At 50.4% G+C, this 24,969-nt stretch overlaps 13 non-coding genes across 13 annotated transcripts; all 13 read left to right on the plus strand.

Moving 5' to 3' along the window:
* The first annotated feature begins 4,004 nt into the window (after positions 1-4,004).
* On the plus strand, positions 4,005-4,078 carry trnat-agu (transfer RNA threonine (anticodon AGU)). Its single transcript has one exon. It is a non-coding gene; the product is annotated as a tRNA-Thr (tRNA).
* Positions 4,079-5,659: 1,581 nt separating this feature from the next.
* trnat-agu (transfer RNA threonine (anticodon AGU)) lies at positions 5,660-5,733 on the plus strand. The gene has a single exon. It is a non-coding gene; the product is annotated as a tRNA-Thr (tRNA).
* Positions 5,734-7,316: 1,583 nt separating this feature from the next.
* Positions 7,317-7,390, plus strand: trnat-agu (transfer RNA threonine (anticodon AGU)). The gene has a single exon. It is a non-coding gene; the product is annotated as a tRNA-Thr (tRNA).
* A 1,581-nt stretch (positions 7,391-8,971) lies between these two features.
* Positions 8,972-9,045, plus strand: trnat-agu (transfer RNA threonine (anticodon AGU)). Its single transcript has one exon. It is a non-coding gene; the product is annotated as a tRNA-Thr (tRNA).
* A 1,583-nt stretch (positions 9,046-10,628) lies between these two features.
* On the plus strand, positions 10,629-10,702 carry trnat-agu (transfer RNA threonine (anticodon AGU)). The gene has a single exon. It is a non-coding gene; the product is annotated as a tRNA-Thr (tRNA).
* A 1,581-nt stretch (positions 10,703-12,283) lies between these two features.
* Positions 12,284-12,357, plus strand: trnat-agu (transfer RNA threonine (anticodon AGU)). Its single transcript has one exon. It is a non-coding gene; the product is annotated as a tRNA-Thr (tRNA).
* Positions 12,358-13,938: 1,581 nt separating this feature from the next.
* Positions 13,939-14,012, plus strand: trnat-agu (transfer RNA threonine (anticodon AGU)). The gene has a single exon. It is a non-coding gene; the product is annotated as a tRNA-Thr (tRNA).
* Positions 14,013-15,595: 1,583 nt separating this feature from the next.
* Positions 15,596-15,670, plus strand: trnat-agu (transfer RNA threonine (anticodon AGU)). Its single transcript has one exon. It is a non-coding gene; the product is annotated as a tRNA-Thr (tRNA).
* Positions 15,671-17,253: 1,583 nt separating this feature from the next.
* On the plus strand, positions 17,254-17,327 carry trnat-agu (transfer RNA threonine (anticodon AGU)). Its single transcript has one exon. It is a non-coding gene; the product is annotated as a tRNA-Thr (tRNA).
* A 1,583-nt stretch (positions 17,328-18,910) lies between these two features.
* trnat-agu (transfer RNA threonine (anticodon AGU)) lies at positions 18,911-18,984 on the plus strand. Its single transcript has one exon. It is a non-coding gene; the product is annotated as a tRNA-Thr (tRNA).
* Positions 18,985-20,567: 1,583 nt separating this feature from the next.
* On the plus strand, positions 20,568-20,641 carry trnat-agu (transfer RNA threonine (anticodon AGU)). Its single transcript has one exon. It is a non-coding gene; the product is annotated as a tRNA-Thr (tRNA).
* Positions 20,642-22,224: 1,583 nt separating this feature from the next.
* trnat-agu (transfer RNA threonine (anticodon AGU)) lies at positions 22,225-22,298 on the plus strand. The gene has a single exon. It is a non-coding gene; the product is annotated as a tRNA-Thr (tRNA).
* Positions 22,299-23,881: 1,583 nt separating this feature from the next.
* On the plus strand, positions 23,882-23,955 carry trnat-agu (transfer RNA threonine (anticodon AGU)). Its single transcript has one exon. It is a non-coding gene; the product is annotated as a tRNA-Thr (tRNA).
* The last annotated feature ends 1,014 nt before the right edge of the window (positions 23,956-24,969 follow it).

Genomic DNA, 24,969 nt, shown 5'->3' on the forward strand with positions numbered 1-24,969 from the left:
AACTCATCCCCCTGATCTGTCGGGTAATCAGGGATGGGCAGTAAATCCTACCCTGGATGAGTGGCGCTGGAAGAGCACAACAGTTCAGGCAGGCATCCAAGGAGCAGCGAAATCGACGTTTCGGGCAAAAGCCTACCCCATCGAGTGACGCCGATCTCCCAGGAATCCGTTTCAAAAAGGGGCAGGTCCTAAACGGACACCTGCTATCGGTCGGAAATAGGTTGAGAACGGCAGCGAGGGAGTGTAATAAAAGTGAAAGACAATGCCGACCGCGAGGCATGAGGCAGGAAGTGAGTGTAGAGCTGGTGGTACAAAGCTCAGAGTTGGTGCTAATGGGTCACCCTTTACTGCTCACTGTTTACACTGACTCACACACCACTCCTGGTCAGTTCATTTCAGTGACACTTTTCCCCTTGGTGTGAGGTTCCCTCTGGAGCGTAATAACGCCCTTAATGGGCCCAGAGAGGATGACACATCTTCTTTATCCTGTCAGTTTAAAGAGGTGAAAACATCGGATTCATGAGCAGGTTGTATTTTTCCGTGCCGTTTGCGTGGAGAATGTTGAGTCGTGACCTCTCTCTTCTTTGCAATTCTCACTGAGCAAGATCGAGACAGAAAGCACGTTGACGAGCCCTTGTCTTCAAGTGGTGAATGAACTGTACCTGTGCACTCAGCGCCCAACCGCGCGCTGTGTCGCCATGGCTTAGATGGTTGAAGCGCCTGTCTTGTAAACAGGAGATCCTGGGTTAGAATCCCAGTGGTGCTTGCTTGCTGTGTCCAAAGTGCGCACTTGCATCTTCTTACCAGAGTTGTGTTGCTGGTCAGACAGCTCAACGTTCTGTTGCAGCCTGTTATGATTTGGCGATCCTGCATCTCGTTCCAGCAGTAGTGTCACTCTTCGTTCTACCTGGAATTTCGTGCCGCTGTTCCACACGCGCTCCTGCTTCTCATTCGCTTTTATTCTCCCACCTTCATTCCCAGTTTGGTGGGAATAACGACGTGAGGTGGAGACACTGCTGACTTACCAGGGAATGCTGTGGCAAACGCGCGCGCGCACACACTCCACGAGCTGATCATCACCCTCATTCTCTGCCGTCACCGTTCATTCATTTTACGCCAACGGAAAATAGATCCTCCTTCTCCTAGAGTTGGAGTGCAGTTGTCTTTTCTTTTTCTGCTGAAGGAGGAAAAGAGAAAACATTGCTGCTGAAGGTGGATATGGAGTGAAGGACAGTCACCAGCGTGTGTACAAGTCAGTTGGCAAGGTTTCCTGTCAGCGTCACAGGGCGGGATCCCTGTTTAGGAATCCGACTTTGCATCGTCCAGACCTGGATACAGCTCCCAGTCTGGTAATGAAGATTTATTTCTCTAATTGTGAATTATCCGATTGAAAACGAATTCCTAGTTACGCACAGAATACACCCGCTGATCCTGCCAGAGTCAGCCCAGTGATTGTTTGCATTCATCTAGAAGGGCAAAGGCAGCAGATACACCGGTAAACTAGCTCCGCGAATCCCCCTCCGATCATCTCAGCTTTCTGAGTTGTAAAGATCTCGTTGTAGCTTCGCTAGCGCTGGATCAAAGTCCTGGAACCCCCTCCCTAGCAGCCTCATGGCTGGAGCTCCGTGCTGAGGAGTTCAAGGGTTCAGGAAAGTAACTCATCCCCCTGATCTGTTGGGTAATCAGGGATGGGCAGTAAATCCTACCCTGGATGAGTGGCGCTGGAAGAGCACAACAGTTCAGGCAGGCATCCAAGGAGCAGCGAAATCGACGTTTCGGGCAAAAGCCTACCCCATCGAGTGACGCCGATCTCCCAGGAATCCGTTTCAAAAAGGGGCAGGTCCTAAACGGACACCTGCTATCGGTCGGAAATAGGTTGAGAACGGCAGCGAGGGAGTGTAATAAAAGTGAAAGACAATGCCGACCGCGAGGCATGAGGCAGGAAGTGAGTGTAGAGCTGGTGGTACAAAGCTCAGAGTTGGTGCTAATGGGTCACCCTTTACTGCTCACTGTTTACACTGACTCACACACCACTCCTGGTCAGTTCATTTCAGTGACACTTTTCCCCTTGGTGTGAGGTTCCCTCTGGAGCGTAATAACGCCCTTAATGGGCCCAGAGAGGATGACACATCCTCTTTATCCTGTCAGTTTAAAGAGGTGAAAACATCGAATTCAAGAGCAGGTTGTGTTTTTCCGTGCCATTTGCGTGGAGAATGTTGAGTCGTGAACTCTCTCTTCTTTGCAATTCTCACTGAGCAAGATCGAGACGGAAAGCACGTTGACGAGCCCTTGTCTTCAAGTGGTGAATGAACTGTACCTGTGCACTCAGCGCCCAGACGCGCGCTGTGGCACCATGGCTTAGATGGTTAAAGCGCCTGTCTAATAACCAACAGATCCAGGGTTCGAATCCCAGTGGTGCCTGCTTGCTGTGTCAAAAGTGCGCACTTGCATCTTCTTACCAGAGTTGTGTTGCTGGTCAGACAGCTCAACGTTCTGTTGCAGCCTGTTATGATTTGGCGATCCTGCATCTCGTTCCAGCAGTAGTGTCACTCTTCGTTCTACCTGGAATTTCGTGCCGCTGTTCCACAAGCGCTCCTGCTTCTCATTCGCTTTTATTCTCCCACCTTCATTCCCAGTTTGGTGGGAATAACGACGTGAGGTGGAGACACTGCTGACTTACCAGGGAATGCTGTGGCAAACACGCGCGCGCACACACTCCACGAGCTGATCATCACCCTCATTCTCTGCCGTCACCGTTCATTCATTTTACGCCAACGGAAAATAGATCCTCCTTCTCCTAGAGTTGGAGTGCAGTTGTCTTTTCTTTTTCTGCTGAAGGAGGAAAAGAGAAAACATTGCTGCTGAAGGTGGATATGGAGTGAAGGACAGTCACCAGCGTGTGTACAAGTCAGTTGGCAAGGTTTCCTGTCAGCGTCACAGGGCGGGATCCCTGTTTCGGAATCCGACTTTGCATCGTCCAGACCTGGATACAGCTCCCAGTCTGGTAATGAAGATTTATTTCTCTAATTGTGAATTATCCGATTGAAAACGAATTCCTAGTTACGCACAGAATACACCCGCTGATCCTGCCAGAGTCAGCCCAGTGATTGTTTGCATTCATCTAGAAGGGCAAAGGCAGCAGATACACCGGTAAACTAGCTCCGCGAATCCCCCTCCGATCATCTCAGCTTTCTGAGTTGTAAAGATCTCGTTGTAGCTTCGCTAGCGCTGGATCAAAGTCCTGGAACCCCCTCCCTAGCAGCCTCATGGCTGGAGCTCCGTGCTGAGGAGTTCAAGGGTTCAGGAAAGTAACTCATCCCCCTGATCTGTCGGGTAATCAGGGATGGGCAGTAAATCCTACCCTGGATGAGTGGCGCTGGAAGAGCACAACAGTTCAGGCAGGCATCCAAGGAGCAGCGAAATCGACGTTTCGGGCAAAAGCCTACCCCATCGAGTGACGCCGATCTCCCAGGAATCCGTTTCAAAAAGGGGCAGGTCCTAAACGGACACCTGCTATCGGTCGGAAATAGGTTGAGAACGGCAGCGAGGGAGTGTAATAAAAGTGAAAGACAATGCCGACTGCGAGGCATGAGGCAGGAAGTGAGTGTAGAGCTGGTGGTACAAAGCTCAGAGTTGGTGCTAATGGGTCACCCTTTACTGCTCACTGTTTACACTGACTCACACACCACTCCTGGTCAGTTCATTTCAGTGACACTTTTCCCCTTGGTGTGAGGTTCCCTCTGGAGCGTAATAACGCCCTTAATGGGCCCAGAGAGGATGACACATCCTCTTTATCCTGTCAGTTTAAAGAGGTGAAAACATCGAATTCAAGAGCAGGTTGTGTTTTTCCGTGCCGTTTGCGTGGAGAATGTTGAGTCGTGAACTCTCTCTTCTTTGCAATTCTCACTGAGCAAGATCGAGACGGAAAGCACGTTGACGAGCCCTTGTCTTCAAGTGGTGAATGAACTGTACCTGTGCACTCAGCGCCCGATCGCGCGCGCTGTGGCTCTATGGCTTAGATGGTTAAAGCGCCTGTCTAGTAAACAGGAGATCCAGGGTTCGAATCCCAGTGGTGCCTGCTTGCTGTGTCAACAGTGCGCACTTGCATCTTCTTACTAGAGTTGTGTTGCTGGTCAGACAGCTCAACGTTCTGTTGCAGCCTGTTATGATTTGGCGATCCTGCATCTCGTTCCAGCAGTAGTGTCACTCTTCGTTCTACCTGGAATTTCGTGCCGCTGTTCCACACGCGCTCCTGCTTCTCATTCGCTTTTATTCTCCCACCTTCATTCCCAGTTTGGTGGGAATAACGACGTGAGGTGGACACACTGCTGACTTACCAGGGAATGCTGTGGCAAACGCGCGCGCGCACACACTCCACGAGCTGATCATCACCCTCATTCTCTGCCGTCACCGTTCATTCATTTTACGCCAACGGAAAATAGATCCTCCTTCTCCTAGAGTTGGAGTGCAGTTGTCTTTTCTTTTTCTGCTGAAGGAGGAAAAGAGAAAACATTGCTGCTGAAGGTGGATATGGAGTGAAGGACAGTCACCAGCGTGTGTACAAGTCAGTTGGCAAGGTTTCCTGTCAGCGTCACAGGGCGGGATCCCTGTTTAGGAATCCGACTTTGCATCGTCCAGACCTGGATACAGCTCCCAGTCTGGTAATGAAGATTTATTTCTCTAATTGTGAATTATCCGATTGAAAACGAATTCCTAGTTACGCACAGAATACACCCGCTGATCCTGCCAGAGTCAGCCCAGTGATTGTTTGCATTCATCTAGAAGGGCAAAGGCAGCAGATACACCGGTAAACTAGCTCCGCGAATCCCCCTCCGATCATCTCAGCTTTCTGAGTTGTAAAGATCTCGTTGTAGCTTCGCTAGCGCTGGATCAAAGTCCTGGAACCCCCTCCCTAGTAGCCTCATGGCTGGAGCTCCGTGCTGAGGAGTTCAAGGGTTCAGGAAAGTAACTCATCCCCCTGATCTGTCGGGTAATCAGGGATGGGCAGTAAATCCTACCCTGGATGAGTGGCGCTGGAAGAGCACAACAGTTCAGGCAGGCATCCAAGGAGCAGCGAAATCGACGTTTCGGGCAAAAGCCTACCCCATCGAGTGACGCCGATCTCCCAGGAATCCGTTTCAAAAAGGGGCAGGTCCTAAACGGACACCTGCTATCGGTCGGAAATAGGTTGAGAACGGCAGCGAGGGAGTGTAATAAAAGTGAAAGACAATGCCGACCGCGAGGCATGAGGCAGGAAGTGAGTGTAGAGCTGGTGGTACAAAGCTCAGAGTTGGTGCTAATGGGTCACCCTTTACTGCTCACTGTTTACACTGACTGACACACCACTCCTGGTCAGTTCATTTCAGTGACACTTTTCCCCTTGGTGTGAGGTTCCCTCTGGAGCGTAATAACGCCCTTAATGGGCCCAGAGAGGATGACACATCCTCTTTATCCTGTCAGTTTAAAGAGGTGAAAACATCGGATTCATGAGCAGGTTGTATTTTTCCGTGCCGTTTGCGTGGAGAATGTTGAGTCGTGAACTCTCTCTTCTTTGCAATTCTCACTGAGCAAGATCGAGACAGAAAGCACGTTGACGAGCCCTTGTCTTCAAGTGGTGAATGAACTGTACCTGTGCACTCGGCGCTCCACCGCGCGCTGTGGCTCTATGGCTTAGATGGTTAAAGCACCTGTCTAGTAAACAGGCGATCCTGGGTTCAAATCCCAGTGGTGCCTGCTTGCTGTGTCAAAAGTGCGCACTTGCATCTTCTTACCAGAGTTGTGTTGCTCGTCAGACAGCTCAACGTTCTGTTGCAGCCTGTTATGATTTGGCGATCCTGCATCTCGTTCCAGCAGTAGTGTCACTCTTCGTTCTACCTGGAATTTCGTGCCGCTGTTCCACAAGCGCTCCTGCTTCTCATTCGCTTTTATTCTCCCACCTTCATTCCCAGTTTGGTGGGAATAACGACGTGAGGTGGAGACACTGCTGACTTACCAGGGAATGCTGTGGCAAACGCGCGCGCGCACACACTCCACGAGCTGATCATCACCCTCATTCTCTGCCGTCACCGTTCATTCATTTTACGCCAACGGAAAATAGATCCTCCTTCTCCTAGAGTTGGAGTGCAGTTGTCTTTTCTTTTTCTGCTGAAGGAGGAAAAGAGAAAACATTGCTGCTGAAGGTGGATATGGAGTGAAGGACAGTCACCAGCGTGTGTACAAGTCAGTTGGCAAGGTTTCCTGTCAGCGTCACAGGGCGGGATCCCTGTTTAGGAATCCGACTTTGCATCGTCCAGACCTGGATACAGCTCCCAGTCTGGTAATGAAGATTTATTTCTCTAATTGTGAATTATCCGATTGAAAACGAATTCCTAGTTACGCACAGAATACACCCGCTGATCCTGCCAGAGTCAGCCCAGTGATTGTTTGCATTCATCTAGAAGGGCAAAGGCAGCAGATACACCGGTAAACTAGCTCCGCGAATCCCCCTCCGATCATCTCAGCTTTCTGAGTTGTAAAGATCTCGTTGTAGCTTCGCTAGCGCTGGATCAAAGTCCTGGAACCCCCTCCCTAGCAGCCTCATGGCTGGAGCTCCGTGCTGAGGAGTTCAAGGGTTCAGGAAAGTAACTCATCCCCCTGATCTGTCGGGTAATCAGGGATGGGCAGTAAATCCTACCCTGGATGAGTGGCGCTGAAAGAGCACAACAGTTCAGGCAGGCATCCAAGGAGCAGCGAAATCGACGTTTCGGGCAAAAGCCTACCCCATCGAGTGACGCCGATCTCCCAGGAATCCGTTTCAAAAAGGGGCAGGTCCTAAACGGACACCTGCTATCGGCCGGAAATAGGTTGAGAACGGCAGCGAGGGAGTGTAATAAAAGTGAAAGACAATGCCGACCGCGAGGCATGAGGCAGGAAGTGAGTGTAGAGCTGGTGGTACAAAGCTCAGAGTTGGTGCTAATGGGTCACCCTTTACTGCTCACTGTTTACACTGACTCACACACCACTCCTGGTCAGTTCATTTCAGTGACACTTTTCCCCTTGGTGTGAGGTTCCCTCTGGAGCGTAATAACGCCCTTAATGGGCCCAGAGAGGATGACACATCCTCTTTATCCTGTCAGTTTAAAGAGGTGAAAACATCGAATTCAAGAGCAGGTTGTGTTTTTCCGTGCCGTTTGCGTGGAGAATGTTGAGTCGTGAACTCTCTCTTCTTTGCAATTCTCACTGAGCAAGATCGAGACGGAAAGCACGTTGACGAGCCCTTGTCTTCAAGTGGTGAATGAACATTACCTGTGCACTCAGCGCCCGATCGCGCGCGCTGTGGCTCTATGGCTTAGATGGTTAAAGCGCCTGTCTAGTAAACAGGAGATCCAGGGTTCGAATCCCAGTGGTGCCTGCTTGCTGTGTCAACAGTGCGCACTTGCATCTTCTTACTAGAGTTGTGTTGCTGGTCAGACAGCTCAACGTTCTGTTGCAGCCTGTTATGATTTGGCGATCCTGCATCTCGTTCCAGCAGTAGTGTCACTCTTCGTTCTACCTGCAATTTCGTGCCGCTGTTCCACACGCGCTCCTGCTTCTCATTCGCTTTTATTCTCCCACCTTCATTCCCAGTTTGGTGGGAATAACGACGTGAGGTGGAGACACTGCTGACTTACCAGGGAATGCTGTGGCAAACGCGCGCGCGCACACACTCCACGAGCTGATCATCACCCTCATTCTCTGCCGTCACCGTTCATTCATTTTACGCCATCAGAAAATAGATCCTCCTTCTCCTAGAGTTGGAGTGCAGTTGTCTTTTCTTTTTCTGCTGAAGGAGGAAAAGAGAAAACATTGCTGCTGAAGGTGGATATGGAGTGAAGGACAGTCACCAGCGTGTGTACAAGTCAGTTGGCAAGGTTTCCTGTCAGCGTCACAGGGCGGGATCCCTGTTTAGGAATCCGACTTTGCATCGTCCAGACCTGGATACAGCTCCCAGTCTGGTAATGAAGATTTATTTCTCTAATTGTGAATTATCCGATTGAAAACGAATTCCTAGTTACGCACAGAATACACCCGCTGATCCTGCCAGAGTCAGCCCAGTGATTGTTTGCATTCATCTAGAAGGGCAAAGGCAGCAGATACACCGGTAAACTAGCTCCGCGAATCCCCCTCCGATCATCTCAGCTTTCTGAGTTGTAAAGATCTCGTTGTAGCTTCGCTAGCGCTGGATCAAAGTCCTGGAACCCCTTCCCTAGCAGCCTCATGGCTGGAGCTCCGTGCTGAGGAGTTCAAGGGTTCAGGAAAGTAACTCATCCCCCTGATCTGTCGGGTAATCAGGGATGGGCAGTAAATCCTACCCTGGATGAGTGGCGCTGGAAGAGCACAACATTGCAGGCAGGCATCCAAGGAGCAGTGAAATCGACGTTTCGGGCAAAAGCCTACCCCATCGAGTGACGCCGATCTCCCAGGAATCCGTTTCAAAAAGGGGCAGGTCCTAAACGGACACCTGCTATCGGTCGGAAATAGGTTGAGAACGGCAGCGAGGGAGTGTAATAAAAGTGAAAGACAATGCCGACCGCGAGGCATGAGGCAGGAAGTGAGTGTAGAGCTGGTGGTACAAAGCTCAGAGTTGGTGCTTATGGGTCACCCTTTACTGCTCACTGTTTACACTGACTCACACACCACTCCTGGTCAGTTCATTTCAGTGACACTTTTCCCCTTGGTGTGAGGTTCCCTCTGGAGCGTAATAACGCCCTTAATGGGCCCAGAGAGGATGACACATCCTCTTTATCCTGTCAGTTTAAAGAGGTGAAAACATCGAATTCAAGAGCAGGTTGTGTTTTTCCGTGCCGTTTGCGTGGAGAATGTTGAGTCGTGAACTCTCTCTTCTTTGCAATTCTCACTGAGCAAGATCGAGACGGAAAGCACGTTGACGAGCCCTTGTCTTCAAGTGTTGAATGAACTGTACCTGTGCACTCAGCGCCCAACCGCGCGCTTTGGCGCCATATCTTAGATGGTTAAAGCGCCTGTCTAGTAAACAGGAGATCCTGGGTTCGAATCCCAGTGGTGCCTGCTTGCTGTGTCAAAAGTGCGCACTTGCATCTTCTTACCAGAGTTGTGTTGCTGGTCAGACAGCTCAACGTTCTGTTGCAGCCTGTAATGATTTGGCGATCCTGCATCTCGTTCCAGCAGTAGTGTCACTCTTCGTTCTACCTGGAATTTCGTGCCGCTGTTCCACAAGCGCTCCTGCTTCTCATTCGCTTTTATTCTCCCACCTTCATTCCCAGTTTGGTGGGAATAACGACGTGAGGTGGAGACACTGCTGACTTACCAGGGAATGCTGTGGCAAACGCGCGCGCGCACACACTCCACGAGCTGATCATCACCCTCATTCTCTGCCGTCACCGTTCATTCATTTTACGCCAACAGAAAATAGATCCTCCTTCTCCTAGAGTTGGAGTGCAGTTGTCTTTTCTTTTTCTGCTGAAGGAGGAAAAGAGAAAACATTGCTGCTGAAGGTGGATATGGAGTGAAGGACAGTCACCAGCGTGTGTACAAGTCAGTTGGCAAGGTTTCCTGTCAGCGTCACAGGGCGGGATCCCTGTTTAGGAATCCGACTTTGCATCGTCCAGACCTGGATACAGCTCCCAGTCTGGTAATGAAGATTTATTTCTCTAATTGTGAATTATCCGATTGAAAACGAATTCCTAGTTACGCACAGAATACACCCGCTGATCCTGCCAGAGTCAGCCCAGTGATTGTTTGCATTCATCTAGAAGGGCAAAGGCAGCAGATACACCGGTAAACTAGCTCCGCGAATCCCCCTCCGATCATCTCAGCTTTCTGAGTTGCAAAGATCTCGTTGTAGCTTCGCTAGCGCTGGATCAAAGTCCTGGAACCCCCTCCCTAGCAGCCTCATGGCTGGAGCTCCGTGCTGAGGAGTTCAAGGGTTCAGGAAAGTAACTCATCCCCCTGATCTGTCGGGTAATCAGGGATGGGCAGTAAATCCTACCCTGGATGAGTGGCGCTGGAAGAGCACAACAGTTCAGGCAGGCATCCAAGGAGCAGCGAAATCGACGTTTCGGGCAAAAGCCTACCCCATCGAGTGACGCCGATCTCCCAGGAATCCGTTTCAAAAAGGGGCAGGTCCTAAACAGACACCTGCTATCGGTCGGAAATAGGTTGAGAACGGCAGCGAGGGAGTGTAATAAAAGTGAAAGACAATGCCGACCGCGAGGCATGAGGCAGGAAGTGAGTGTAGAGCTGGTGGTACAAAGCTCAGAGTTGGTGCTAATGGGTCACCCTTTACTGCTCACTGTTTACACTGACTCACACACCACTCCTGGTCAGTTCATTTCAGTGACACTTTTCCCCTTGGTGTGAGGTTCCCTCTGGAGCGTAATAACGCCCTTAATGGGCCCAGAGAGGATGACGCATCCTCTTTATCCTGTCAGTTTAAAGAGGTGAAAACATCGAATTCAAGAGCAGGTTGTGTTTTTCCGTGCCGTTTGCGTGGAGAATGTTGAGTCGTGAACTCTCTCTTCTTTGCAATTCTCACTGAGCAAGATCGAGACGGAAAGCACGTTGACGAGCCCTTGTCTTCAAGTGGTGAATGAACTGTACCTGTGCACTCAGCGCCCGACCGCGCGCGCTGTGGCTCTATGGCTTAGATGGTTAAAGCGCCTGTCTAGTAAACAGGAGATCCTGGGTTCGAATCCCAGTGGTGCCTGCTTGCTGTGTCAACAGTGCGCACTTGCATCTTCTTACTAGAGTTGTGTTGCTGGTCAGACAGCTCAACGTTCTGTTGCAGCCTGTTATGATTTGGCGATCCTGCATCTCGTTCCAGCAGTAGTGTCACTCTTCGTTCTACCTGGAATTTCGTGCCGCTGTTCCACACGCGCTCCTGCTTCTCATTCGCTTTTATTCTCCCACCTTCATTCCCAGTTTGGTGGGAATAACGACGTGAGGTGGAGACACTGCTGACTTACCAGGGAATGCTGTGGCAAACGCGCGCGCGCACACACTCCACGAGCTGATCATCACCCTCATTCTCTGCCGTCACCGTTCATTCATTTTACGCCAACAGAAAATAGATCCTCCTTCTCCTAGAGTTGGAGTGCAGTTGTCTTTTCTTTTTCTGCTGAAGGAGGAAAAGAGAAAACATTGCTGCTGAAGGTGGATATGGAGTGAAGGACAGTCACCAGCGTGTGTACAAGTCAGTTAGCAAGGTTTCCTGTCAGCGTCACAGGGCGGGATCCCTGTTTAGGAATCCGACTTTGCATCGTCCAGACCTGGATACAGCTCCCAGTCTGGTAATGAAGATTTATTTCTCTAATTGTGAATTATCCGATTGAAAACGAATTCCTAGTTATGCACAGAATACACCCGCTGATCCTGCCAGAGTCAGCCCAGTGATTGTTTGCATTCATCTAGAAGGGCAAAGGCAGCAGATACACCGGTAAACTAGCTCCGCGAATCCCCCTCCTATCATCTCAGCTTTCTGAGTTGTAAAGATCTCGTTGTAGCTTCGCTAGCGCTGGATCAAAGTCCTGGAACCCCTTCCCTAGCAGCCTCATGGCTGGAGCTCCGTGCTGAGGAGTTCAAGGGTTCAGGAAAGTAACTCATCCCCCTGATCTGTCGGGTAATCAGGGATGGGCAGTAAATCCTACCCTGGATGAGTGGCGCTGGAAGAGCACAACAGTTCAGGCAGGCATCCAAGGAGCAGCGAAATCGACGTTTCGGGCAAAAGCCTACCCCATCGAGTGACGCCGATCTCCCAGGAATCCGTTTCAAAAAGGGGCAGGTCCTAAACGGACACCTGCTATCGGTCGGAAATAGGTTGAGAACGGCAGCGAGGGAGTGTAATAAAAGTGAAAGACAATGCCGACCGCGAGGCATGAGGCAGGAAGTGAGTGTAGAGCTGGTGGTACAAAGCTCAGAGTTGGTGCTTATGGGTCACCCTTTACTGCTCACTGTTTACACTGACTCACACACCACTCCTGGTCAGTTCATTTCAGTGACACTTTTCCCCTTGGTGTGAGGTTCCCTCTGGAGCGTAATAACGCCCTTAATGGGCCCAGAGAGGATGACACATCCTCTTTATCCTGTCAGTTTAAAGAGGTGAAAACATCGAATTCAAGAGCAGGTTGTGTTTTTCCGTGCCGTTTGCGTGGAGAATGTTGAGTCGTGAACTCTCTCTTCTTTGCAATTCTCACTGAGCAAGATCGAGACGGAAAGCACGTTGTTGAGCCCTTGTCTTCAAGTGTTGAATGAACTGTACCTGTGCACTCAGCGGCCAACCGCGCGCTGTGGCGCCATATCTTAGATGGTTAAAGCGCCTGTCTAGTAAACAGGAGATCCTGGGTTCGAATCCCAGTGGTGCCTGCTTGCTGTGTCAAAAGTGCGCACTTGCATCTTCTTACCAGAGTTGTGTTGCTGGTCAGACAGCTCAACGTTCTGTTGTAGCCTGTTATGATTTGGCGATCCTGCATCTCGTTCCAGCTGTAGTGTCACTCTTCGTTCTACCTGGAATTTCGTGCCGCTGTTCCACACGCGCTCCTGCTTCTCATTCGCTTTTATTCTCCCACCTTCATTCCCAGTTTGGTGGGAATAACGACGTGAGGTGGAGACACTGCTGACTTACCAGGGAATGCTGTGGCAAACGCGCGCGCGCACACACTCCACGAGCTGATCATCACCCTCATTCTCTGCCGTCACCGTTCATTCATTTTACGCCAACGGAAAATAGATCCTCCTTCTCCTAGAGTTGGAGTGCAGTTGTCTTTTCTTTTTCTGCTGAAGGAGGAAAAGAGAAAACATTGCTGCTGAAGGTGGATATGGAGTGAAGGACAGTCACCAGCGTGTGTACAAGTCAGTTGGCAAGGTTTCCTGTCAGCGTCACAGGGCGGGATCCCTGTTTATGAATCCGACTTTGCATCGTCCAGACCTGGATACAGCTCCCAGTCTGGTAATGAAGATTTATTCCTCTAATTGTGAATTATCCGATTGAAAACGAATTCCTAGTTATGCACAGAATACACCCGCTGATCCTGCCAGAGTCAGCCCAGTGATTGTTTGCATTCATCTAGAAGGGCAAAGGCAGCAGATACACCGGTAAACTAGCTCCGCGAATCCCCCTCCTATCATCTCAGCTTTCTGAGTTGTAAAGATCTCGTTGTAGCTTCGCTAGCGCTGGATCAAAGTCCTGGAACCCCTTCCCTAGCAGCCTCATGGCTGGAGCTCCGTGCTGAGGAGTTCAAGGGTTCAGGAAAGTAACTCATCCCCCTGATCTGTCGGGTAATCAGGGATGGGCAGTAAATCCTACCCTGGATGAGTGGCGCTGGAAGAGCACAACAGTTCAGGCAGGCATCCAAGGAGCAGCGAAATCGACGTTTCGGGCAAAAGCCTACCCCATCGAGTGACGCCGATCTCCCAGGAATCCGTTTCAAAAAGGGGCAGGTCCTAAACGGACACCTGCTATCGGTCGGAAATAGGTTGAGAACGGCAGCGAGGGAGTGTAATAAAAGTGAAAGACAATGCCGACCGCGAGGCATGAGGCAGGAAGTGAGTGTAGAGCTGGTGGTACAAAGCTCAGAGTTGGTGCTTATGGGTCACCCTTTACTGCTCACTGTTTACACTGACTCACACACCACTCCTGGTCAGTTCATTTCAGTGACACTTTTCCCCTTGGTGTGAGGTTCCCTCTGGAGCGTAATAACGCCCTTAATGGGCCCAGAGAGGATGACACATCCTCTTTATCCTGTCAGTTTAAAGAGGTGAAAACATCGAATTCAAGAGCAGGTTGTGTTTTTCCGTGCCGTTTGCGTGGAGAATGTTGAGTCGTGAACTCTCTCTTCTTTGCAATTCTCACTGAGCAAGATCGAGACGGAAAGCACGTTGTTGAGCCCTTGTCTTCAAGTGTTGAATGAACTGTACCTGTGCACTCAGCGGCCAACCGCGCGCTGTGGCGCCATATCTTAGATGGTTAAAGCGCCTGTCTAGTAAACAGGAGATCCTGGGTTCGAATCCCAGTGGTGCCTGCTTGCTGTGTCAAAAGTGCGCACTTGCATCTTCTTACCAGAGTTGTGTTGCTGGTCAGACAGCTCAACGTTCTGTTGTAGCCTGTTATGATTTGGCGATCCTGCATCTCGTTCCAGCTGTAGTGTCACTCTTCGTTCTACCTGGAATTTCGTGCCGCTGTTCCACACGCGCTCCTGCTTCTCATTCGCTTTTATTCTCCCACCTTCATTCCCAGTTTGGTGGGAATAACGACGTGAGGTGGAGACACTGCTGACTTACCAGGGAATGCTGTGGCAAACGCGCGCGCGCACACACTCCACGAGCTGATCATCACCCTCATTCTCTGCCGTCACCGTTCATTCATTTTACGCCAACGGAAAATAGATCCTCCTTCTCCTAGAGTTGGAGTGCAGTTGTCTTTTCTTTTTCTGCTGAAGGAGGAAAAGAGAAAACATTGCTGCTGAAGGTGGATATGGAGTGAAGGACAGTCACCAGCGTGTGTACAAGTCAGTTGGCAAGGTTTCCTGTCAGCGTCACAGGGCGGGATCCCTGTTTATGAATCCGACTTTGCATCGTCCAGACCTGGATACAGCTCCCAGTCTGGTAATGAAGATTTATTCCTCTAATTGTGAATTATCCGATTGAAAACGAATTCCTAGTTAGGCACAGAATACACCCGCTGATCCTGCCAGAGTCAGCCCAGTGATTGTTTGCATTCATCTAGAAGGGCAAAGGCAGCAGATACACCGGTAAACTAGCTCCGCGAATCCCCCTCCTATCATCTCAGCTTTCTGAGTTGTAAAGATCTCGTTGTAGCTTCGCTAGCGCTGGATCAAAGTCCTGGAACCCCTTCCCTCGCAGCCTCATGGCTGGAGCTCCGTGCTGAGGAGTTCAAGGGTTCAGGAAAGTAACTCATCCCCCTGATCTGTCGGGTAATCAGGGATGGGCAGTAAATCCTACCCTGGATGAGTGGCGCTGGAAGAGCACAACAGTTCAGGCAGGCATCCAAGGAGCAGCGAAATCGACGTTTCGGGCAAAAGCCTACCCCATCGAGTGACGCCGATCTTCCAGGAATCCATTTCAAAAAGGGGCAGGTCCTAAACGGACACCTGCTATCGGTCGGAAATAGGTTGAGAACGGCAGCGAGGGAGTGTAATAAAAGTGAAAGACAATGCCGACCGCGAGGCATGAGGCAGGAAGTGAGTGTAGAGCTGGTGGTACAAAGCTCAGAGTTGGTGCTAATGGGTCAGCCTTTACTGCTCACTGTTTACACTGACTCACACACCACTCCTGGTCAGTTCATTTCAGTGACACTTTTCCCCTTGGTGTGAGGTTCCCTCTGGAGCGTAATAACGCCCTTAATGGGCCCAGAGAGGATGACACATCCTCTTTATCCTGTCAGTTTAAAGAGGTGAAAACATCGAATTCAAGAGCAGGTTGTGTTTTTCCGTGCCGTTTGCGTGGAGAATGTTGAGTCGTGAACTCTCTCTTCTTTGAAATTCTCACTGAGCAAGATCGAGACGGAAAGCACGTTGACGAGCCCTTGTCTTCAAGTGGTGAATGAACTGTACCTGTGCACTCAGCGCCCAACGGCCCGCGCTGTGGCGCCATGGCTTAGATGGTTAAAGCGCCTGTCTAGTAAACAGGAGATTCCTGGGTTCGAATCCCAGTGGTGCCTGCTTGCTGTGTCAACAGTGCGCACTTGCATCTTCTTACCAGAGTTGTGTTGCTGGTCAGACAGCTCAACGTTCTGTTGCAGCCTGTTATGATTTGGCGATCCTGCATCTCTTTCCAGCAGTAGCGTTACTCTTCGTTCTACCTGGAATTTCGTGCCGCTGTTCCACAAGCGCTCCTGCTTCTCATTCGCTCTTATTCTCCCACCTTCATTCCCAGTTTGGTGGGAATAACGACGTGAGGTGGAGACACTGCTGACTTACCAGGGAATGCTGTGGCAAACGCGCGTGCGCACACACTCCACGAGCTGATCATCACCCTCATTCTCTGCCGTCACCGTTCATTCATTTTACGCCAACGGAAAATAAATCCTCCTTCTCCTAGAGTTGGAGTGCAGTTGTCTTTTCTTTTTCTGCTGAAGGAGGAAAAGAGAAAACATTGCTGCTGAAGGTGGATATGGAGTGAAGGACAGTCACCAGCGTGTGTACAAGTCAGTTGGCAAGGTTTCCTGTCAGCGTCACAGGGCGGGATCCCTGTTTAGGAATCCGACTTTGCATCGTCCAGACCTGGATACAGCTCCCAGTCTGGTAATGAAGATTTATTTCTCTAATTGTGAATTATCCGATTGAAAACGAATTCCTAGTTACGCACAGAATACACCCGCTGATCCTGCCAGAGTCAGCCCAGTGATTGTTTGCATTCATCTAGAAGGGCAAAGGCAGCAGATACACCGGTAAACTAGCTCCGCGAATCCCCCTCCTATCATCTCAGCTTTCTGAGTTGTAAAGATCTCGTTGTAGCTTCGCTAGCGCTGGATCAAAGTCCTGGAACCCCTTCCCTAGCAGCCTCATGGCTGGAGCTCCGTGCTGAGGAGTTCAAGGGTTCAGGAAAGTAACTCATCCCCCTGATCTGTCGGGTAATCAGGGATGGGCAGTAAATCCTACCCTGGATGAGTGGCGCTGGAAGAGCACAACAGTTCAGGCAGGCATCCAAGGAGCAGCGAAATCGACGTTTCGGGCAAAAGCCTACCCCATCGAGTGACGCCGATCTCCCAGGAATCCGTTTCAAAAAGGGGCAGGTCCTAAACGGACACCTGCTATCGGTCGGAAATAGGTTGAGAACGGCAGCGAGGGAGTGTAATAAAAGTGAAAGACAATGCCGACCGCGAGGCATGAGGCAGGAAGTGAGTGTAGAGCTGGTGGTACAAAGCTCAGAGTTGGTGCTAATGGGTCACCCTTTACTGCTCACTGTTTACACTGACTCACACACCACTCCTGGTCAGTTCATTTCAGTGACACTTTTCCCCTTGGTGTGAGGTTCCCTCTGGAGCGTAATAACGCCCTTAATGGGCCCAGAGAGGATGACACATCCTCTTTATCCTGTCAGTTTAAAGAGGTGAAAACATCGAATTCAAGAGCAGGTTGTGTTTTTCCGTGCCGTTTGCGTGGAGAATGTTGAGTCGTGAACTCTCTCTTCTTTGCAATTCTCACTGAGTAAGATCGAGACGGAAAGCACGTTGACGAGCCCTTGTTTTCAAGTGGTGAATAAACTGTACCTGTGCACTCAGCGCCTACCCGCGCGCGCTGTGGCGCCATGGCTTAGATGGTTAAAGCGCCTGTCTAGTAAACAGGAGATCCTGGGTTCGAATCCCAGTGGTGCCTGCTTGCTGTGTCAAAAGTGCGCACTTGCATCTTCTTACCAGAGTTGTGTTGCTGGTCAGACAGCTCAACTTTCTGTTGCAGCCTGTTATGATTTGGCGATCCTGCATCTCGTTCCAGCAGTAGTGTCACTCTTCGTTCTACCTGGAATTTCGTGCCGCTGTTCCACAAGCGCTCCTGCTTCTCATTCGCTTTTATTCTCCCACCTTCATTCCCAGTTTGGTGGGAATAACGACGTGAGGTGGAGACACTGCTGACTTACCAGGGAACGCTGTGGCAAATGCGCGCGCGCACACACTCCACGAGCTGATCATCACCCTCATTCTCTGCCGTCACCGTTCATTCATTTTACGCCAACGGAAAATAAATCCTCCTTCTCCTAGAGTTGGAGTGCAGTTGTCTTTTCTTTTTCTGCTGAAGGAGGAAAAGAGAAAACATTGCTGCTGAAGGTGGATATGGAGTGAAGGACAGTCACCAGCGTGTGTACAAGTCAGTTGGCAAGGTTTCCTGTCAGCGTCACAGGGCGGGATCCCTGTTTAGGAATCCGACTTTGCATCGTCCAGACCTGGATACAGCTCCCAGTCTGGTAATGAAGATTTATTTCTCTAATTGTGAATTATCCGATTGAAAACGAATTCCTAGTTACGCATAGAATACACCCGCTGATCCTGCCAGAGTCAGCCCAGTGATTGTTTGCATTCATCTAGAAGGGCAAAGGCAGCAGATACACCGGTAAACTAGCTCCGCGAATCCCCCTCCTATCATCTCAGCTTTCTGAGTTGTAAAGATCTCATTGTAGCTTCGCTAGCGCTGGATCAAAGTCCTGGAACCCCCTCCCTAGCAGCCTCATGGCTGGAGCTCCGTGCTGAGGAGTTCAAGGGTTCAGGAAAGTAACTCATCCCCCTGATCTTTCGGGTAATCAGGGATGGGCAGTAAATCCTACCCTGGATGAGTTGCGCTGGAAGAGCACAACAGTTCAGGCAGGCATCCAAGGAGCAGTGAAATCGACGTTTCGGGCAAAAGCCTACCCCATCGAGTGACGCCGATCTCCCAGGAATCCGTTTCAAAAAGGGGCAGGTCCTAAACGGACACCTGCGATCGGTCGGAAATAGGTTGAGAACGGCAGCGAGGGAGTGTAATAAAAGTGAAAGACAATGCCGACCGCGAGGCATGAGGCAGGAAGTGAGTGTAGAGCTGGTGGTACAAAGCTCAGAGTTGGTGCTAATGGGTCACCCTTTACTGCTCACTGTTTACACTGACTCACACACCACTCCTGGTCAGTTCATTTCAGTGACACTTTTCCCCTTGGTGTGAGGTTCCATCTGGAGCTTAATAACGCCCTTAATGGGCCCAGAGAGGATGACACATCCTCTTTATCCTGTCAGTTTAAAGAGGTGAAAACATCGAATTCAAGAGCAGGTTGTGTTTTTCCGTGCCGTTTGCGTGGAGAATGTTGAGTCGTGAACTCTCTCTTCTTTGCAATTCTCACTGAGCAAGATCGAGACGGAAAGCACGTTGACGAGCCCTTGTCTTCAAGTGGTGAATGAACTGTACCTGTGCACTCAGCGCCCAACCGCGCGCGCTGTGGCGCCATGGCTTAGATGGTTAAAGCGCCTGTCTAGTAAACAGGAGATCCTGGGTTCGAATCCCAGTGGTGCCTGCTTGCTGTGTCAAAAGTGCGCACTTGCATCTTCTTACCAGAGTTGTGTTGCTGGTCAGACAGCTCAACTTTCTGTTGCAGCCTGTTATGATTTGGCGATCCTGCATCTCGTTCCAGAAGTAGTGTCACTCTTCGTTCTACCTGCAATTTCGTGCCGCTGTTCCACACGCGCTCCTGCTTCTCATTCGCTTTTATTCTCCCACCTTCATTCCCAGTTTGGTGGGAATAACGACGTGAGGTGGAGACACTGCTGACTTACCAGGGAATGCTGTGGCAAACGCGCGCGCGCACACACTCCACGAGCTGATCATCACCCTCATTCTCTGCCGTCACCGTTCATTCATTTTACGCCAACGGAAAATAGATCCTCCTTCTCCTAGAGTTGGAGTGCAGTTGTCTTTTCTTTTTCTGCTGAAGGAGGAAAGGAGAAAACATTGCTGCTGAAGGTGGATATGTAGTGAAGGACAGTCACCAGCGTGTGTACAAGTCAGTTGGCAAGGTTTCCTGTCAGCGTCACAGGGCGGGATCCCTGTTTAGGAATCCGACTTTGCATCGTCCAGACCTGGATACAGCTCCCAGTCTGGTAATGAAGATTTATTTCTCTAATTGTGAATTATCCGATTGAAAACGAATTCCTAGTTACGCACAGAATACACCCGCTGATCCTGCCAGAGTCAGCCCAGTGATTGTTTGCATTCATCTAGAAGGGCAAAGGCAGCAGATACACCGGTAAACTAGCTCCGCGAATCCCCCTCCTATCATCCCAGCTTTCTGAGTTGTAAAGATCTCGTTGTAGCTTCGCTAGCGCTGGATCAAAGTCCTGGAACCCCTTCCCTAGCAGCCTCATGGCTGGAGCTCCGTGCTGAGGAGTTCAAGGGTTCAGGAAAGTAACTCATCCCCCTGATCTGTCGGGTAATCAGGGATGGGCAGTAAATCCTACCCTGGATGAGTTGCGCTGGAAGAGCACAACAGTTCAGGCAGGCATCCAAGGAGCAGCGAAATCGACGTTTCGGGCAAAAGCCTACCCCATCGAGTGACGCCGATCTCCCAGGAATCCGTTTCAAAAAGGGGCAGGTCCTAAACGGACACCTGCTATCGGTCGGAAATAGGTTGAGAACGGCAGCGAGGGAGTGTAATAAAAGTGAAAGACAATGCCGATCGCGAGGCATGAGGCAGGAAGTGAGTGTAGAGCTGGTGGTACAAAGCTCAGAGTTGGTGCTAATGGGTCACCCTTTACTGCTCACTGTTTACACTGACTCACACACCACTCCTGGTCAATTCATTTCAGTGACACTTTTCCCCTTGGTGTGAGGTTCCCTCTGGAGCGTAATAACGCCCTTAATGGGCCCAGAGAGAATGACACATCCTCTTTATCCTGTCAGTTTAAAGAGGTGAAAACATCGAATTCAAGAGCAGGTTGTGTTTTTCCGTGCCGTTTGCGAGGAGAATGTTGAGTCGTGAACTCTCTCTTCTTTGCAATTCTCACTGAGCAAGATCGAGACGGAAAGCACGTTGACGAACCCTTGTCTTCAAGTGGTGAATGAACAGTACCTGTGCACTCAGCGCCCAACTGCGCACGCTGTGGCGCCATGGCTTAGATGGTTAAAGCGCCTGTCTAGTAAACAGGAGTTCCTGGGTTCGAATCCCAGTGGTGCCTGCTTGCTGTGTCAAAAGTGCGCACTTGCGTCTTCTTACCAGAGTTGTGTTGCTGGTCAGACAGCTCAACTTTCTGTTGCAGCCTGTTATGATTTGGCGATCCTGCATCTCGTTCCAGCAGTAGTGTCACTCTTCGTTCTACCTGCAATTTCGTGCCGCTGTTCCACACGCGCTCCTGCTTCTCATTCGCTTTTATTCTCCCACCTTCATTCCCAGTTTGGTGGGAATAACGACGTGAGGTGGAGACACTGCTGACTTACCAGGGAATGCTGTGGCAAACGCGCGCGCGCACACACTCCACGAGCTGATCATCACCCTCATTCTCTGCCGTCACCGTTCATTCATTTTACGCCAACGGAAAATAGATCCTCCTTCTCCTAGAGTTGGAGTGCAGTTGTCTTTTCTTTTTCTGCTGAAGGAGGAAAAGAGAAAACATTGCTGCTGAAGGTGGATATGGAGTGAAGGACAGTCACCAGCGTGTGTACAAGTCAGTTGGCAAGGTTTCCTGTCAGCGTCACAGGGCGGGATCCCTGTTTAGGAATCCGACTTTGCATCGTCCAGACCTGGATACAGCTCCCAGTCTGGTAATGAAGATTTATTTCTCTAATTGTGAATTATCCGATTGAAAACGAATTCCTAGTTACGCACAGAATACACCCGCTGATCCTGCCAGAGTCAGCCCAGTGATTGTTTGCATTCATCTAGAAGGGCAAAGGCAGCAGATACACCGGTAAACTAGCTCCGCGAATCCCCCTCCTATCATCCCAGCTTTCTGAGTTGTAAAGATCTCGTTGTAGCTTCGCTAGCGCTGGATCAAAGTCCTGGAACCCCTTCCCTAGCAGCCTCATGGCTGGAGCTCCGTGCTGAGGAGTTCAAGGGTTCAGGAAAGTAACTCATCCCCCTGATCTGTCGGGTAATCAGGGATGGGCAGTAAATCCTACCCTGGATGAGTGGCGCTGGAAGAGCACAACAGTTCAGGCAGGCATCCAAGGAGCAGCGAAATCGACGTTTCGGGCAAAAGCCTACCCCATCGAGTGACGCCGATCTCCCAGGAATCCGTTTCAAAAAGGGGCAGGTCCTAAACGGACACCTGCTATCGGTCGGAAATAGGTTGAGAACGGCAGCGAGGGAGTGTAATAAAAGTGAAAGACATTGCCGACCGCGAGGCATGAGGCAGGAAGTGAGTGTAGAGCTGGCGGTACAAAGCTCAGAGTTGGTGCTAATGGGTCACCCTTTACTGCTCACTGTTTACACTGACTCACACACCACTCCTGGTCAGTTCATTTCAGTGACACTTTTCCCCTTGGTGTGAGGTTCCCTCTGGAGCGTAATAACGCCCTTAATGGGCCCAGAGAGGATGACACATCCTCTTTATCCTGTCAGTTTAAAGAGGTGAAAACATCGAATTCAAGAGCAGGTTGTGTTTTTCCGTGCCGTTTGCGTGGAGAATGTTGAGTCGTGAACTCTCTCTTCTTTGCAATTCTCACTGAGCAAGATCGAGACGGAAAGCACGTTGACGAGCCCTTGTCTTCAAGTGGTGAATGAACTGTACCTGTGCACTCAGCACCCAACCGCGCGCGCTGTGGCGCCATTGCTTAGATGGTTAAAGCGCCTGTCTAGTACACAGGAGATCCTGGGTTCGAATCCCAGTGGTGCCTGCTTGCTGTGTCAAAAGTGCGCACTTGCATCTTCTTACCAGAGTTGTGTTGCTGGTCAGACAGCTCAACTTTCTGTTGCAGCCTGTTATGATTTGGCGATCCTGCATCTCGTTCCAGCAGTAGTGTCACTCTTCGTTCTACCTGGAATTTCGTGCCGCTGTTCCACACGCGCTCCTGCTTCTCATTCGCTTTTATTCTCCCACCTTCATTCCCAGTTTGGTGGGAATAACGACGTGAGGTGGACACACTGCTGACTTACCAGGGAATGCTGTGGCAAACGCGCGCGCGCACACACTCCACGAGCTGATCATCACCCTCATTCTCTGCCGTCACCGTTCATTCATTTTACGCCAACGGAAAATAGATCCTCCTTCTCCTAGAGTTGGAGTGCAGTTGTCTTTTCTTTTTCTGATGAAGGAGGAAAAGAGAAAACATTGCTGCTGAAGGTGGATATGGAGTGAAGGACAGTCACCAGCGTGTGTACAAGTCAGTTGGCAAGGTTTCCTGTCAGCGTCACAGGGCGGGATCCCTGTTTAGGAATCCGACTTTGCATCGTCCAGACCTGGATACAGCTCCCAGTCTGGTAATGAAGATTTATTTCTCTAATTGTGAATTATCCGATTGAAAACGAATTCCTAGTTACGCACAGAATACACCCGCTGATCCTGCCAGAGTCAGCCCAGTGATTGTTTGCATTCATCTAGAAGGGCAAAGGCAGCAGATACACCGGTAAACTAGCTCCGCGAATCCCCCTCCTATCATCCCAGCTTTCTGAGTTGTAAAGATCTCGTTGTAGCTTCGCTAGCGCTGGATCAAAGTCCTGGAACCCCTTCCCTAGCAGCCTCATGGCTGGAGCTCCGTGCTGAGGAGTTCAAGGGTTCAGGAAAGTAACTCATCCCCCTGATCTGTCGGGTAATCAGGGATGGGCAGTAAATCCTACCCTGGATGAGTGGCGCTGGAAGAGCACAACAGTTCAGGCAGGCATCCAAGGAGCAGCGAAATCGACGTTTCGGGCAAAAGCCTACCCCATCGAGTGACGCCGATCTCCCAGGAATCCGTTTCAAAAAGGGGCAGGTCCTAAACGGACACCTGCTATCGGTCGGAAATAGGTTGAGAACGGCAGCGAGGGAGTGTAATAAAAGTGAAAGACAATGCCGACCGCGAGGCATGAGGCAGGAAGTGAGTGTAGAGCTGGTGGTACAAAGCTCAGAGTTGGTGCTAATGGGTCACCCTTTACTGCTCACTGTTTACACTGACTCACACACCACTCCTGGTCAGTTCATTTCAGTGACACTTTTCCCCTTGGTGTGAGGTTCCCTCTGGAGCGTAATAACCCCCTTAATGGGCCCAGAGAGGATGACACATCCTCTTTATCCTGTCAGTTTAAAGAGGTGAAAACATCGAATTCAAGAGCAGGTTGTGTTTTTCCGTGCCGTTTGCGTGGAGAATGTTGAGTCGTGAACTCTCTCTTCTTTGCAATTCTCACTGAGTAAGATCGAGACGGAAAGCACGTTGACGAGCCCTTGTCTTGAAGTGGTGAATAAACTGTACCTGTGCACTCAGCGCCCAGCCGCGCGCGCTGTGGCGCCATGGCTTAGATGGTTAAAGCGCCTGTCTAGTAAACAGGAGATCCTGGGTTCGAATCCCAGTGGTGCCTGCTTGCTGTGTCAAAAGTGCGCACTTGCATCTTCTTACCAGAGTTGTGTTGCTGGTCAGACAGCTCAACGTTCTGTTGCAGCCTGTTATGATTTGGCGATCCTGCATCTCGTTCCAGCAGTAGTGTCACTCTTCGTTCTACCTGCAATTTCGTGCCGCTGTTCCAAACGCGCTCCTGCTTCTCATTCGCTTTTATTCTCCCACCTTCATTCCCAGTTTGGTGGGAATAACGACGTGAGGTGGAGACACTGCTGACTTACCAGGGAATGCTGTGGCAAACGCGCGCGCGCACACACTCCACGAGCTGATCATCACCCTCATTCTCTGCCGTCACCGTTCATTCATTTTACGCCAACGGAAAATAAATCCTCCTTCTCCTAGAGTTGGAGTGCAGTTGTCTTTTCTTTTTCTGCTGAAGGAGGAAAAGAGAAAACATTGCTGCTGAAGGTGGATATGGAGTGAAGGACAGTCACCAGCGTGTGTACAAGTCAGTTGGCAAGGTTTCCTGTCAGCGTCACAGGGCGGGATCCCTGTTTAGGAATCCGACTTTGCATCGTCCAGACCTGGATACAGCTCCCAGTCTGGTAATGAAGATTTATTTCTCTAATTGTGAATTATCCGATTGAAAACGAATTCCTAGTTACGCACAGAATACACCCGCTGATCCTGCCAGAGTCAGCCCAGTGATTGTTTGCATTCATCTAGAAGGGCAAAGGCAGCAGATACACCGGTAAACTAGCTCCGCGAATCCCCCTCCGATCATCTCAGCTTTCTGAGTTGTAAAGATCTCGTTGTAGCTTCGCTAGCGCTGGATCAAAGTCCTGGAACCCCTTCCCTAGCAGCCTCATGGCTGGAGCTCCGTGCTGAGGAGTTCAAGGGTTCAGGAAAGTAACTCATCCCCCTGATCTGTCGGGTAATCAGGGATGGGCAGTAAATCCTACCCTGGATGAGTGGCGCTGGAAGAGCACAACAGTTCAGGCAAGCATCCAAGGAGCAGCGAAATCGACGTTTCGGG

This window comes from Chiloscyllium punctatum, chromosome 45, assembly GCF_047496795.1.
Source record: "Chiloscyllium punctatum isolate Juve2018m chromosome 45, sChiPun1.3, whole genome shotgun sequence".
NCBI lineage: Eukaryota > Metazoa > Chordata > Chondrichthyes > Orectolobiformes > Hemiscylliidae > Chiloscyllium > Chiloscyllium punctatum.